The 14,652-nt window shown below is 37.6% G+C and overlaps 1 long non-coding RNA gene across 4 annotated transcripts in view; it reads right to left on the reverse strand.

The window, feature by feature from the left end:
* Nucleotides 1–14,652, reverse strand: part of LOC107078055 (uncharacterized) — a 105,160-nt gene that overhangs the window by 61,427 nt on the left and 29,081 nt on the right. For all 4 annotated transcript variants that reach the window (XR_011190072.1, XR_011190070.1, XR_011190071.1 and 1 more), the window contains exon 3: nt 12,685–12,760. This is a non-coding gene — a long non-coding RNA (uncharacterized lncRNA). The remainder of the gene's footprint in view (nt 1–12,684; nt 12,761–14,652) is intronic.

Genomic DNA, 14,652 nt, shown 5'->3' on the forward strand with positions numbered 1-14,652 from the left:
CAGCCAGGAATTACAATAACAACTGTAATTGCATTCATGAATCTGCAAGAACAATTGGATTATTGGATTAAATTAACCTGAACATTTTACCTCCCAACCAGAAAGACTTCATTGGACGTTTGAGGTACTTTTATTATTGCTTTTAATACAGACAATTTTTCATGCTGCCTCTCCATTGCAACATGATTTCTAAATACAGTATGTAATGTGAAGATTTTTTGGCAACCCACCTAAACTATTCTGAAGACAGTTTTTCTATCGGAATTCCAAATTTAAGAAAACCATTCCCTGTATTTGAAGTATCCACATATATTCTTTTAAAGGTCATTTGAAAATGGCTGTATTTGCTAAAACATTTGATTTAGAGAAGCTTTTCTATGGTTTTCAGAAATACAGTGTATGTATTGTGTTGAATTGTATTGTCTAGATGTGCGCTGTGATTGCTGCAGTATTTGAAACAATGCCAATTTCAGTAGCTCGGTCACATTCGAATTACAAGAAGAAGAAAGGAAAAGTATTCTTAGAGTTTGATGCTAATTCAAACGAAGAGCCAGAAATACAAGATCTTGGAAAGGGGCCAGACCAGCAAACCAGATAAAAACACACTTGACACAAAACTGATATGCAGCCACCTGTAAGCCTTGTAATAGAGGTGCATCCACATCCAGTTCATTGGATAGATTGAAAACCATCTGTAAGAGGAGGGGAAGCTTGGTTTTTATATCCTCCTTTGTGAATGAATAAAACGCCATCTGTTCTTTCAATTTATGCATGTATAATTATTTTATTTTGGCTTTCTTGCTTTTATTACCTGTCATCTACTGCTCCTTCCTTGTTCCTTTCACCCTTTAATAAAGTCTGTCCTCCTAGACTATCTGCATTTTTCTCATTATTCTGCTCTTATAAGAAAAAAACAACAACTGTCAGATCCTGTATTGTTCCTGGCACTTAGTCCTGGGAAAAAAATGCCAAGCACATGTTCACACCTGGACAGCCATTTTTGGTTGATTAAATCAAACCCACAATTCTAAGCCTCCATGGTACCGGAGCTGTCTCGAGAGTCACCATCCACAACCTTGTTGGGTTATTTGTTCCAGATGCTCATAGCGTTTTGTGCCTCTTCAGTTTTAAAATGCATCAACTATTAATTTTTCAGATGCAGCACTGAACCCTCTTGTCTTCACTATACGTTTCTATTATAAAAATATTCATCTTTCCAAAGAAAAAAAAAGCTGTTTTCCTCATCATTTACAGTACATTATATTCACGATCTGACAACCCCAAGGTTTTAGATGCATAAGAAATACAAAGTTACCCATAGTCTAAGATGAATCGAACATAAAATTTGTACTGTTTCGTTGTGAAGTACTGGTGTTTATGCCTGAAACCATGTAAAGTGCATGTGATTTGTTAGATTAATAGTGCAGTGTAGTCCATTCTAATAAACAGTTATTGTAATGAGAAAATGTAAAATGTTTAGTTTGAGAAACAGGACATTCTAACTCCAATGTGGATAGTATCTTCTGTGACAACATACTGAACTCTGCTGTTTAAGATGGAAGAAATGTATGTTTTGGTTATTCCTGTCAGCCTGACAGTACACATTTTTTGTTCCAAAGTCAACCTAATGTAAGACCTAGAGGGAAATACATCAGATTGATCGTTCATGATGGAAAGCATTTCTGTTATAATTATGCTTTTATTAATTACAAAAATGGCAATTAGGTGTTACTTGGTTGAACTTATCAAATGTCTGACACAAATGCCTGATTATCTTTCATCAGAAAGCTTTTGCAGATACCGGTAAGGATGCTGGGCAACATACTAAAAAATAATTCAGGTATAACCTGTCGTGAAAGGAACACCTTAGATGGTGTTTTTTTGCTTTAAGTGTATTTGTTTTCTGTAATTTTGATTTCCAGTGGGATGCATTGAGAGTGTGACAAATGCCTTACTTAATTGACTCCTCTAGAGTAGTCAGCCAGCCTATTTAATTCCATGCAATTGCAGTTGTGGCTTCAGTTACATTGTATCTGTGCAATGGAATCAGCCGCATTGTATTAGAAGTCTAAGAAACCTGACTGACACCAAAAGATGCACGAAGGTCTCGAAGCTGGCGCAGCTTATTTAGGACAGGAAAGAAAATGAGGTTGAAAGCCTTCCCTGAACAGCAAAACCGAAACATAAAACATCTTGACACAATTAATCGTTTTAGTGCAAAATCAATCGAGAACTAATTAACCGAAAGAGGGAGCTACTGTATAGGCAGCCAAAAACAGTTGAATTACTAAACCAAAGCAAAAACAACTCAAATAGTATTGAAAATAAAATTGATATGTTAATGAAAGGGTTTGGTGTTCCAGTGATTAGACCCGGGGTGCTATCTCTGTGGAGTCTGTACAGTACGTTTGCACGGGTTTCTTCTGGGTGGTCCTGTTTCCTCCCAGAGTCCAAAACCATTCTGTTGGTTAATTGGCTTCTGGGAAAACAGGCCCTGGTGGGAGTGTGTGTGTTTGTGTCTGTGTGTGCCTTGTGAGGGACTGGTGTCCCATCCAGGGCGTATCCTGCCTTGCAGTACCCACTGCTTGCTGTTGCTCCAGTTCCCCCACCATCTTTACATTAATTCATCTCCCGTTTGAAAGGATTCGGGGGGATGCTTTTAAATAACATCCTGTAGTCTTTTTGTTTTCCAGTTCATAACATGTCTTCTTCTCCCCTTTGTCGTCAGACCATTGCGATGCAGTCTGTAATTTTATTCTATTACGGGACCGGTTGCTCCAGCTCTTATTGTGGTAGGATTCCTGCTCCACGGTGCTGTATGTATTTCACAAGGCCTGTAGAGTCTCAATGGCCAGTATCAGTCCCTCTGAAGGGAGGGGAGCACACTGAATTTTGCTGGGTCAGGGCAGTTAACCCACAGAGCTGTGAAGAAAGCAAGGGACAGTGAGCCAGACCTGAACTGCCACCCTGCACTCAAACAGCAGTGGACCTCAGCTGGGATCATGCCTGAAACTGGACCATACTCCTTCTGGATGAAAACTGTCATCTGTGTATAATACACTGAAGAGTTGCATATTAATTTAGGTGTTGTACAGTAATGTATGTTGATGTAACTTAAGTGGGAGAATCATGCTTTTCCATTCCTTTCACTTTCATTTCACGGGAGTTATCCAGTGGGAGTTGTTTGTGTCTAGATATTAGAGAGAATGCTGGACTTGTACACTCTGTCTTTGAAGATTTCATATGCTAAAAGGGGATTCCATGAGAATAATACCATAATATCTAGTGGAAAAGCTTAGTGGTTTCAATGATGTTTATTTGTTTAATACCGTATGATCCTATTTACTAGTCTCATTATTCTGAGGAAAATTAGGATTTAATGGAGCGAGGCGTGGTTAGGAGGAACAGTAGAGGCACAAAAACAACTGCCTTTTAACACACACTGCATTTTTAGATGTGTTTATGCAAAGCAGGAAGAAATGAACTAATGGTTTGTTAGGCACTAATGATAGAGTTAGGCAAATGATATGTTATGAAGGCCTGCCATAAACCTACAGTATGGGAAAACATACAAATAATTACTGAATGCTGGCAGGAAAAGGATGAGATAAGATACACAAGATACATACTGTAACATAGTCACCAATACCTTCCCAGGTTACACCGGTGCTGTATGCTCTACTATACAGGTCAGCAGCTACTGTACATTTGACAGAGAAAACCACAATCTATGTTTAAGATCCACAGGACTGGTTAATGCACAGGAAATTGGAAAAAGGGGAACTTGCTAAGGAGACATAACATACCGTGTTAGTTGTTCTGTGAAGCTGACATTGTATCCGCTTTAACATATACTGTACACATGGACTTTGCATTTCATAAAATGATTGCTTCTATGGTTATTTTAGACCTACAGTACAGTGTAGGCACAAGAAAAAATGAAATATGTCAATACAGGCCATCAATGACTATGATCCCGATGCTGAATTAGTTAACAAACTGGTGCTGAAATTCAAACTGGAGGCCCTTGTTCCGAAATCATCCACCCATATTTTCTCATGGCTTTTTCCAATTCAGGGTCACAAGAATCCTAAATTACATTAATTACATTAAAGATCTGCCTACTTTAGTACATAGGGCATTAGATTCTGGCTACAACTGTGTAGAGTGTTCTTTATCTACCATGCACTGTTATGTCCACAATAGTACTGTTTAGTTATTCAGGCCAGACCCTTAAAACATCAATTTCTCCATTTCTGTCTTGTCTTTTGCATCATTTTAATTTAAACCTGAAAACCTCCAAGCAAATTTGACTATGCATTACAGCTGATCAAATACAAATTCACAACATGCTTCCACATTTTTACATGTTGACAATATTCCAGTTATTTGGAGCAATTTTAAGGTCACATTTTCAGCAAATTTGAATGTAAAAGGAAAAGTTCACACCATCTCATCAGGCCAGAACGCATCCTGATTTTTGTTGCATTTCATTGACTAGAGAATGGCTCCCAATAAGACAGCTGGGTGAACTGTTTAACCGGGGTTAAATACCTCAGTCAAAGGTACAATGGCAGTATTTGCAGCAGAAACTTGAACCCACAACATGACAGCCATGAGTTCTTGAGCACTATGCTACGCCACCCCCAACTAAGATGGTAAATGGATTAAAAATATCTGAAAAGACTCTAGTGTGAACAGAGCTGTATCATAGAAAGAGCCTTAAAGCATATACTGAAACATTTTTATCTAAGTTACCTGATCTTGTGATTTCCATAAATGATTTGCTAATCTCCTATACTTACATATTTTAAGATGGTGTTTATTTTCTGCAGAGCACCTGTATCCTCCTGTGAAAATGTTAAAATAATAGTTCACACATTTCTGTGGGACACAAAGCTTTAAAATGATGTCTGAAATAATGTTTTTTCTTCATTGTATCAAACATTTTTTTTAAATGCATGGTTTCTAACATTTTCCCAAGTGTTTTGCAAATGATTGAACAATCTTGATTATCAGTAATCATTTCATTTGCTTGAATCTGCCTTTTAAGGACCTGAGTCTAAGGAAGCACAGAGCCCGGATGAAAAAGAAAACGTTTGATTGTTAGCACAGAGAACTGTTGCTACTCTGCAACCATTGGTTGGTTTGTGCATGACTTAACTTAGAAACCCCCTGGCCATATGACTTCTAGTAAATATTTAGTTTACGATAATCAACATATCCATGTCACACTAATATAGACCACAGGCCTGACAGTTGAGAAAAACGCTGCATACAGAAGGCTACACAAAGACAGGAAATAAATGTATTCTTATAGCACACTAGCTCTGCATGTGGAATTCATAGAAGCTACAGTATACTGTACAGGAGCTTCTCTGCAATCTGAAATAAAAAGCTAGTCTATTAAAACATTAATTTTCTAAATTTTCGAAATGGAGAATGAAGTTTTAGATGCAAATGTGCCAACTTACACAGCACATTTAGTAATAGTGTGCTGGAGAGGTGATATAAAAGCATTGTATATGAATTTTAATAAAGCCAAATAGAAATGTCAAGATCTAGTACTGACATACTGTAGGGAAACTAATTTTAAACCATTTTTACAGAGAAAGGGAGGTTCCCCTTCTGTAGCATGAGCCTCCTTATCAGTGCCACTTCCTGCAAAACCAAATTTGTAATGTTTGACAGGCTGGATAATGCCCGACACTTGTGGGAGCAGTGTTAACATCATTTTCTCAACACTGGCTGCAGGTTGACGTTTTTCATGTGCAGCTCCCTGTGTGTGCAGCAGATCATCCCCTGCATGCAGAGTGCTGGCTAAAATGACTCTGCATTTGTTACCCACGGGAAGCATTTGAAGGTTGAAATAGAATTTCTTTCCGAGGTATATTGTTAAATTTCAAGCTAGATCCCTGAGGGTGAACGTGACTGGTTTCGTACAGTGCTTTCTGGTTGGTCAATTACTGTACAAAGGAGAGGAGGCTATTTGGTCCATATAGCCCATTTAGTAGTGATATGTTAATTGATAGATCTTATGCATCCAGAAACAAGGGTAGCAGCTTAATAATCATGGCTGGGTAGCTTGTTTCATGCTCCCACAACACTTTGGGTAAAGAAGTGCCTCTTGTTCTTGGTTTTAAATGCCCTTCCATACAGGTCTCACTTGTGTACTGGAATTGTGTTCTCTAGCCCCGGTCCACAGCATCCCTCAGTCTTCTGGGTTTCAGTATTCACCTATTTTCCAATCGTTTGCTCCAATTCAGAGGATGAGCCTATCCGGAATATAACAGGTGCAAGACAGGACACGCCCTGGACAGGCGGACAGGCAGACAGACACAGACATGCACACATTTACACCAAGCACATTTTTCCCAGAAGGTAAATCACTTATTATGTCTTTTTGACTGCGAGAGGAAACTGGAACACCTGTAGGAAACCCATTGAAAGGTGGTGAGAAAATACAAACTCCATGCAGAGATCACCCCAGGTCCAGAATTGGACCCAGGGCTCCAGATCTGCAAGGCAGTAATGCTAACCACTGTGTCACTGCTTTAAGCAAGCTAATAAGGCACTTAGACTTTTTCCTAAAATGTTTTTCTATTTGCTGGATAAATAAATAGCATGAGTTTTTGCGATTCACTCATTGTAACTTGCAACTGAAAACAAATATAGAAAAGTCTAATTCATTCACTGAGCTACGCTGAAATGAAAACTAAGAGATAACGACCAACAAGGAGCTTTTCATTAGATGTGCAGCACATGGACATTAGCTAATATCCCCTGCTGTTGAGGGAAAAATCTAAACCAAAGATCAATATACTGCACTGTGGCAGAAAAGTGTTCAAGGAGAATGAGTTCTTTTCAATGAGATTCTGAATGACCAGTTCCTGGTCTTTTTTTTGTACTGGTTCTGAGATGCTGTAATATGTCTGCACTGTTTTGGTGTCTGTTGGTCTTTCTATGCAACCTATAACCCAACATGCCTACCGCCTCATTTCCGATTACGCAATTTCTAGAAAGCAAACAAGTGGCTGAATCCAGCACAGTGCTAAAAATTATTTTATGTAAAATGCCCCAGCCTCAAAAGTATAATTCAGGTGTCTTCCGGTGATAGAGTTAGTGTGTGGTTTTGCTGGCACAGAATGGCTTCCACAGTGCATCTCTGAGGTGGCTATACTTCTGCCTGATTGGTGAAAGAGCTCCGGTGTCAAGGCTGTGGGATTCTTAGACATGATGAGAAGTGCTTGAGTAAACAAAAGGCGTTTGTGTTATAGGAAGGCCTTCCTGGCTGAGCTGCATTGTTGCCACTCTCCTGACTAAAGTTGATCGTCTTGTGGACAACAAACAACTTTCTAGGAATGAAGTTTCATATTTCCCGGTAATTTAAATGCCATCTTGTAAATAAACTGACTTGTTTTAGCGTGAAAAGACCTATGATGCAATGTACCATTTAAATCAACCCACCAGGCTATCTTTCACAGTACTTTACCTCTTCCTGTGTAACCACTCTGTTCACAGTGTATTTGAATACATTATTACCATGCAAGAAAATCAAATTCCCTACCTTATCTCGTAAAACATGATTTCAGGATTTTTATGGGATACCTTATCATCTTTTTTTAAATAAATATCATTGTAAAACACACAACTAGAGTTGAATTTGTACTGCAGTCTGCAGGAAACAAAAAAACATAACAATGATCAGCTGAGATTAGTTAAAAATGATGTTTCACTTCCTCCTGTTTAATCCACCTACAGCACTCACAGTGTAAGATATTTGTCTCTTATCTTTAAAAATGATCAGACTGTGTCTGCCACTGCAGGTTCACCCTGTGACTTGTAGGAGGGTACTGATATGAATAAACACAGGATCTGCAGAACAGAAGATAACTGAGATGAGGTAAATGAATTGTTTAATGCAAAACAGGCAGTGGCTAACTGCTGGCTAATAACAAGATTTAAGTTCCTGTGAGAGGCTTAAGATCTTCCAACAGGAGTGTCCAGTGCCAGTAGTACAGACCTTCACAGCTGTAGAACTCAACAGCCAACATTTACCAGGATTATGTTATCCAAACTCCTCAAGACCAGAGACAAATGCTGAATTTGTCTAATTTATTTTACAACTAGATAATGAAGTTTATTGTTCCTCACAATGCTTGGATGCTTGATTCAAGTCCTGTCCCAGGTACCTTGTATGTAGAGTTTGCATGTTCATCCTCCACATCTGCATAGGTTTTTTTTTTCCAGGTGCTTGTCCAAGTTCCCAAAAAGACCTGCAGGTTTGCTGAATTCGTTTATCTAGATGTTGAGCACAGGCTGTGGTTTCTCCTTGATCCTGTGGTTTTGGATAGCCTCCAACATGCCATGACCCGTAGCAGGATTAAGAGGATTTGTGATAAAAGCTGGACGGATGACCCTTCATGCGCAGAATGCAAGTTAAGAGACCCTCTTGTGTACCCAAGCCCTCAGTTGCTTGGTACTGAACCAAAGTTTTTCTGTGTGAGTATTTACAGAGAGTACACGGTTGCAGGACCCCCCAGAACTAGGCCACAACCCATTAGGCATAATGTATGATATGCGTTTAGAACAAAGGGTTTGGGTTGTATGCTTTTTATCTTAGTGACTCCTTACCCATCGAGAAAGTTTCTTCTCTTGCAAAATGACTTTTACTATTCCCATTTCCCAGTATTGCAACAGTTTCTTTAGTTCTCATAAATACTTCCTTTCATGTTTCAAAAGAAAAGGATCCACTGTAAACCCATTTCATGGAATAGAAGATAAATAAATGAAAATGCTACTTATCCTTATGTATTAACATTAAAAATAAGCAAAAGCATTTATTTCTGCTTTCCCCCTTCCTGTTGTGTAGTTATTGTGATAAAGTTGAAAGATAATTCATCTGTAAGATATCAAATGCTATTCTTTTATATCAGACCATCAGATCTAGAAACTGAAAAGGCTGCTTCGTCAGAATTTATATTATTCATATTTTATTTAAAGTCACCCAGAAACAAACAAATAATTGTGTAACTTATCTCCACAATATCTCTTCTTACTTTCTCAGAATGACACACTCCGGGGTGCAATTTTGACTATTAATACAGAAGTGCATCTGTCTTCAATGCAGTTTATTAGTGTTGCACTGCAGCATGATCTGCTGCCATCACAGACTTTCATTTCCAGTACTTAGTAAAACGTGATTCATGTTCAGGATTTTTATAAAGGCAGCCTCTTATCTCTGTGGTAATGGTAGGTTCAATCACAAAGACTGGAATTTGGATAAACACTCAAAAAACTAAGACTGGGATTAAATGAGAAATTGCTTCTTCCCTTTTTGAACAGATAATTGGGCCTGTCTGATTAAATGTTTTGTATATTAACAAAGAAAAAGAAGCAGTTCCTCCCACACAGGACTGCTCTGACACATTATATCTAACCCCACACAGCAACTTTCCGTTAGTAATAAATAGTAATATTTTCCTTTGATAAACACACTTACTTTGACCACTAGAAACTCATCAATTTACACTTTACAAATATTTTAATGAGAAAAGTTTATGAAGTTGAACCATGCACTTAACTCAAATATTTTTTTTCCCTCAAGAACACATTAGAAATATTTATTTATTCTTCTAATTAAAAAAAACATGCCATAGAAGGGCATGTTCTGCAATCTGTATTGACCTACAGTATTAGCTTCAGATACAATGGGTGTGTTAAGAGCAAAAGTGAGGATTTGATGTGTTCATAGAATGCAACGGAGCAGATTGGCATCAGTTTCATCAAAGTTTCCCAAACCTTTGATTTCAGCATCAAAGGCTTTGCGTAATTTACATCGCATACACTATGTTATTCAAGCCACTACACTAGTTGAGAGTGTGTGATTCACGTAAAACAAAGATTACTGTATGTGCATAACAGATGAGGTCCAGAAATCAGCATGACACTGCGACTGGTCCGATTCCAATCCCACCCGGATTAGATCACCAATGCTCACAGGCGTCTCTGGCCTCTAGAGCCACCCAGAGCCACTCCCCAGGCAGCGGGAAATTCTGGCACTCCCTTCTCCTGCTGGGGAATTCCCTACTATTATAGTTTCAAGGGGGTGACATAATTTCTGGAACAGACACAAGAGCTAAATAAGCCCTGTTACACTTCAAATTGGTAATACTGTAGTTTCCTACCTGGTGAAAACAAAGAAGGCATAACAACACCAAAAAGTAGTGGCTCAAATCTCAGGTAGAGGTTTCAACGGTGGCCCCCATGTGAATTTAAATTTTGCTTTGGATATAAACCATGCGTGTATCACAATTACTAACTTATAGGATTTATCTTCTTCCTGTTTGAAGAAGTTAGATTCCAACGTTACTCTTGTAGTTTCCCTTGCCTTTAATATGCTTTCCCTTAGCAATATCTCATTCCTTTCACATTGTTCTGCCCTCACCCAGCCAAGGTCCCTTTACAAATGGCTGATTCAAAAACTGCAGTGCTTCCAACAAAGGTGGTGCTGTTACCCACTCGTTGCAATCACTAAAACAGGTCAGAGTGCCCCAAACGGAACCCCGCTCAATAAGAAGGTGATGACATCACATTTTCCAAACCACCTTTCAGTGCAAGAGAACAGAAAACACAAGAAGGGCCTGAAGAAGAGGACAGGTCATTTGGCTCATTATTCACATATGAACATTAATAATTAACTCCTGGACTTCTCCAAGTGCTGAAATTTGTAAACGACGGGGGACTTAACAGAAGATCAAGACCTGAATGAAAGAGGAGCGATAAAGAATACAACTTTAAGGGTCTAGAGCTATTGTAAGCTTGCCAAGCAGAGTGACTGGTGACTGGTGAAATTTCCATGTGGGTGTCAGCGTATCGTTTTTGCACTCCTCAGAAAATGGGTCAGAGGGTCTTTGCAATCTTCTGATTCTACCCCTACACTGTCATTTCAATCTGTATTTATTTTTAAATAACACCTTCTGTCATGCAAAGAGGTAGGATGCAAATTAAAACACTGAATTTCTACACTGTTTTTTTGTAGCAAGCAAAGCAGACAAAGAACCTTACCCATATAGTATTGTACATGTGTGTACAACCTGCTGTTCAGTGTCCAAGTAGATGCACGGTATATTTTCAATCTTTATGTTTATTACTCTTATCTTGATTCTTCCTTTGTGGGTTTGTTTTTTAAAATATATTTTAAGGTGAGAACTTCAGTAAAATTGTCACTCACAAGACTATAAAACCACAATCAGAACTTGAAAATGGTAAATCCTGTGTATACCCATGTAAAATCAGGGATGCTATTTATAAGAATCATTCAAGGGTGGGTTTCTACAGGCTTATTAGAAAACTGAATCTATACCTAAGAAGCATGGAATAACTGAAGTAACACAGCTTAATCACTCCATTTTCAATCAAAAGAAAACGTGCACTATTGAATGAGGATAAAAATCACATCACTGTAATGTATTACTGAAGGCCAGTGAGCATTAAGGGCAGTTCACAAAACCAGGTAATGATATTCAGAATTATAAAAATCAAACAGGCTGCAGGCAAATAAAATTAAAGTTAGGTTTTAATTTAATCTTTTAATCTTATTTTTAATTTCAAACACACAAAAGATTGAGCTTTTTTGTTAACAGATGATGATGACTTTCTCTGTAGGTTTTGCTCCTGCCTCTAACATAGACCTTAGAGGTCTTTGTAGTTGAAAAAGGGATTCATTTCAGTTTTACTATTATTTGGTACTATTTAATTTTTTTTTGCCTTATTCGCACTTCTGATCTGTAATAAATTATGGACTGAACCCGTCTTTCGTTGGGCAGACTGAGGTTCTGTTACATACTGGTCTGAAAGTCATTCTGGGCAGACTTTCATATGTCATATCACCAGAGGACAGGACTTTTGCAGTTCTCAAAATACACAGCATTTGGGAAGAAAGCTTTGCTCCTTTGGTCATAGTCTCATAAAAGGACTTAAACTATGTTTCATTTTTAGTTCTTAGAAGTAATTTTCAATGCATAATTAATTGTCTGAGACAAATGCTCCCATTTTGAATCATAGGCTAAACTTCACATCACAAGGGTGGTTCATAAGAGACATTAATGAATGGTATGTGTTTGGAACTTTCCACTGTCACTCTTCCAATTAATTCTGAGTGACAAATGACTTCCATGTTAAGAAAATAAAAAAAAATACTTTTGAAACATTTGTGATTCTTCTGTAGAAGACTAGATAAGTTTAAAAATACACCAGGTTACTGCTTAATGATAACATCTATAACAAGAGATGGTAATTTTCAACTTGGGTGAGAGATAGGCAAACCATTTGATTATCTTAGCAAAGACTTGATACTAGTAAGAAAGGAGCTGCTTCCTATGCTTGTAATGCTTGAACAATTTTAAAAACTACTGGATTGATAAAGTTCCTTAAAGTGTGTGATTTTCCTTTAGTGTCATTGCTGTGACAATTATCGTCTCTTTTCACCTGCACATGCACTGCTGAGCCCTGTGCCCAAGCCTGGTCAAGTTTTGCACACTGCCCAGCCCACAGATTTCAGTACAGGTGAGAATGCTAGCTGAAATGCTATTTGTTTTGAGCATGTGGTGGCTCAACAAGTCAGAAGTGAAAAAGGCCACTGGAGTGGTCAGAGAGGGTGAAAGGCAATGTCAAACCACCCACCTGTGGAACAAAGCATGCAAGTGTGCTCTCTCAAACGTAGATGTGGCAACATCAGGAGGCAGAAACACAGGAGTTCCTGAGAACAAAACACAGTCTGAACAGTGATCACGGTGTGTATATAAACATGTACAGTATATACATTCTAAGCTTTTTATGCAGATTTTATTGGGTCTTGTCTGAAGAAATAATTAAACATATTCTTACTCATTCTCTCAAAACCTAATGTTTGAACTGTCAAATTTCACTTTCTGTGTTTATTGTCTTCTTTTTGAGAATATAACTATTTGCACACAATTTGCTAACCAAAAAATGAAAATGTGTGGAATTGTGCTCACATTATAATCATGGATTATGCATGTTTGACCACAATTAATCAGTTTAGAAGCTGAAGATCTGCTACAGTATATCACATCAAGAATGAAAAGTACTGTGCTTGAGGGTGTAAAAACAGCAACAAGGGGGGAGAAAGCAGACTGCAACTGGGACCCCAAACTACAAAACCTATACATCACCACATTTTCCTCTTGAAGGATTATACTTCTGACAGTCATGGTAAAAGTTAGATTATTAAGAGAAGTAATATTAAAAACTAAATAAAATTAAAATTAAGCTGTAACAAATAAGGTTGGTTTAGGATTTTTATTTTTAAAAGAAAATTATGGTAAAAATGGCAGGAAACAAGTAGACATAAGAAAATGTTTATTTGTTTGCTTCTATGTTTATAATATATTTATTATTTAACAAGGTTTAATATAGTCAGAATACAGCTATTTATCTTGCAATCTAAACTAGTTTTTACAAACAGCAGGATGCAGAAAAAGCAAAAAGGATTGCAAATGAATATACTGTATTACTGTATATATTTATTTCACAGGTTCAATCCTAAAATGTGATATTATCTGTGGATTATCTAGTTGTATGTATGAAAGAAAATATTAAAGCTGAGCTTTAAGGTTTATTTGACAGTTTCCAGTAACATGTTTGATTAGGTGTTGCAAATTTCATTCATACATTTTTTAGAACTTGCATCACATTAATTGCACTGTAGAGTACATAAACTCTTTAATGAGTATATGAGATTTAATTACTTCTTTGTTGTCCATTTACGAATTATTATAAGTACATCTTAGGAGAAATGTATAAAGAGAGACTGCAGTGTCAAAGTCTGGGACGCCAGGGCAATGAAAATCTTTGAAACCACACCTTAGTTAAAATTCCGATAATTGCAATCATTGTGGTATTTAACCATTTACACTTTGCTTACATCTAGAGAGTGACTGTCCTCACAGGAAACTGTGCAATGTGAATATTCCTCCACTAAAACTATAGACGTGATTTATTGGAAATTAAATTCTCACACTTATTTTGTTGCGCTGCAACACAACTTAAAAACAATTTCAACTGAAATATTTAATGATGAATGGAGAATACCCCTTTCCGATGTTTGGAGCACAGTAATAAAATAAAAAGTGTTGATAAAATGACCTGGCAATTTAAACATTTGTTTTATAGTTAAATTAAAAAGACAAGCTTAAAATTAAACTTTTCAGTGACAATTCTGTGAAACATAGTGGTTTCTCAGTATTGTCAGGAATTTAGACGAGACAAAAAAAAATGACAGCTTTTGCAATCAATCATTGCAAGCAGTTCCTAAGTAATCAAGCTTCAAAAATTAACATCTCAGGGCTGTTATTTCTATAATTTAGGTGAAGCTTGTGAACTTTACTTATTTTATAGGTCCAAAATCACCTAATGGATCAGGTGAGGTGACTGCATGAGCATTATCATGACATCCCAAGCCCTTTAGGGTGGGCAGGTGCCATAGACCTGACAGAGAGAGGAGGCAACCGATCCTGTGCTAATCTGGCTCTTACTTTGGCTCTGAAAGTTGAGACTGCACACCAGGCTGAATGGTGCTGAACGTTGCCACCTTGACAGCCCCCCTTGAAGAGAAACCCACCCCGCAGG

The sequence above is a fragment of the Lepisosteus oculatus genome, chromosome 7 (assembly GCF_040954835.1).
Source record: "Lepisosteus oculatus isolate fLepOcu1 chromosome 7, fLepOcu1.hap2, whole genome shotgun sequence".
Lineage (NCBI taxonomy): Eukaryota > Metazoa > Chordata > Actinopteri > Semionotiformes > Lepisosteidae > Lepisosteus > Lepisosteus oculatus.